Raw genomic sequence first — 2,412 nt, forward strand, 5'->3', positions numbered from 1 at the left:
TATTTTAGTCTTAGCTCTTGAGTCTAAAAAGCTCTCTCCCTCCTTCCCTTCCAAGAGTTGAGTTTCAACTGCGTGACCAGATTGTACAATTTTACATGAGTTTAAGGCTTTGTAGAGAAATGGAAGGTGCTGCTAACTCATTGTTTCTTTTTGCAAATGACGGATTTTCTGGCGGCAAATAGACATAGGGCAAGGTTAAACAATTCCAGAAAGTAGAAAGTAGGAAGAGCATTAAGAGATCTCTTGCTTCAACTCTCTGTCCATTGGCAGAACTGTATTCAAGCCATTCTGACAGAAAAGGGTCAGTGTCACAGTGTCCTTTGGGAATCATTTCATTCCCAAGAGGTTATTGTAGAAGGTCTTTAATTTCAAGCCAATTCAGTCAACAACTATGGAGGACAACATTTATATAATAGGTGTGGTTTCAAGTACTTGGGGTATAGCAGTGTGAAAAAATAAACAGGTGAATAAATTAAAAAAAAATCAGGGATATGTACCATAAAGAAAATAAAACCGGGACACGTGTAGAGTTGCTTAGAGGCCAATACAACTTGAGAGAGAATGGGCAAGGATGGGTTGGTTAGCTAAATAGTGATAATTTAAGATGAGATCTTAATGATGACCATTTCCATTCTGTCCTATATAGATACCTGGGAACCAGCTGAGGTTTCTCAGTTGGGCAGCCACAATGTAGTGTGGTCAAATATCCATTACCCCACCTAGATAAGTGTACATGTCTTATTTTCTTAAAAGAAACTTTGTGAAGTAACTGTCATTTCCATTTCACATGTAAGAACACATATTCTGAAGCCCTCAGTGTCCTTGTGCCTCAGGACTCCTATATTTTCTTATTCATTTTGATTTCAAACATTGAGATCTCTTTTCCTTTGCTCATTTCTTTCCTTTGTTCAAGGTCATAGAGATAATGAAAGGAACTGGCTTTTTCCTACATGTTGGCTATTTGACCTTGGGTCAGCCATCTTTGGGACCAGTTTCCCAACTGTAGATGAAGAAAGTACCTTTAAGAGACCTCATAAACTTCAAATATTTTAAGTTTGAAGTTTGTATTTATGTGCCCCGTTCAGGCCTGTCAGAAGCAGGATGTTTGAAAGGGACTCTCTGGCTTACTTTATGAGTTGTCTTCTCCAGGGGTGATGGTAAAATGGGAGGCCATTTCTTCTCCTGTGGGCCTGAACGGAAAAATCACAGAATGCTCTAAGTTCCTTGCTGAGGTCCTGCTAGCCTAATTTGGAGTGTTTGTCTTTTTGGTGACCACACATTTTATCTGGTCCTTGTAATAAATAGGTATCCATACTTTATGTCTCCCTTTGCTACCATCATCATTATCGGGGGTTTAACACTGAACTATTAGGTTGTTTATTAAAGGTGATGAGTAAAAAAATTCTTTGTTCATTTCTCAAAAAGTAGGTCAAACATAGAAGAATCTGCTATCGTGTTATTTAATCTTCAGATATTAACTCCCATCTATTTTACAACCTCCCCTAGGGAGTCTGCAATGAGAAGGGGTGTTTCATAGCTTGCAATTTGTGTTTGATGATCTCTGCTTCATTAAATTGGAACAGAATCCATCATTAGATCTTCTAATAGATGTTTAACAACACACCATCTATTAAGACTTTTTGTTACAGTTTCTCTTTGAGACACCTAAATAGTCAGAGAGAGATCAAGGATTCCAAGCTCTGTTTTAGCCTTTTCCCACTCAAATACCCTGAAGATTTCTGGGACTGTTTACAGTATATGTGAGAAGACTCACCCCTCTGCCACAGAGCAGTAGCTCTGCCTCAGGAGACTTGTAACTTCTCCACTCCTTTCCCCTTTTTTGGAGGGGGTGTGTTGTGGTAATGACTTAAATTTTTTTTTATTGAGATAAAATGCATATAACATAATATTTAACATATAACCATTTTTAAGTATATAGTTTATTGGTATTAAATACATTCCCATTGTGCAGCCATAATGACCATCCATCTCCAGAACACTTTTCATCTTATAAATCTGAAACTTTATATGCATTACATTGTAACTCCCCATTCCATTTCCCTCCAGCCCCTGGCTGCCATCATTCTACTTTCTGTTGCTACCGTAACTGAACCAAACAGGAGTTCATTCACCTGATGCACAGCAAGCCAGTAAAAAGTGATACTGACCTTTTGCAAAAGGGAAGGAGGGCTATTGATTGGTATGGTGCTACATAGGAGAACAAAGAGCCAGAGCTCAAAAGTCCTGAACTCTCTGGTGGCTTTCAAGTGAGGGTTTTTAGGGACAAAATTTGGGGGAGGTGGGTCTCCTGAGAAGGTAGATACCATTTGTTGGGTACCTATGAGGTCATGTTAGCAGATGTCACTTGATCCTTTCTGGATTCCAGCTTTGTCTAGTCCCCTGGATGTCTCT

This window comes from Mustela putorius, unplaced genomic scaffold (assembly GCF_011764305.1).
Source record: "Mustela putorius furo isolate JIRA1106 unplaced genomic scaffold, ASM1176430v1.1 tig00000145_pilon_pilon_pilon, whole genome shotgun sequence".
NCBI classification, from domain to species: Eukaryota; Metazoa; Chordata; class Mammalia; order Carnivora; family Mustelidae; genus Mustela; species Mustela putorius.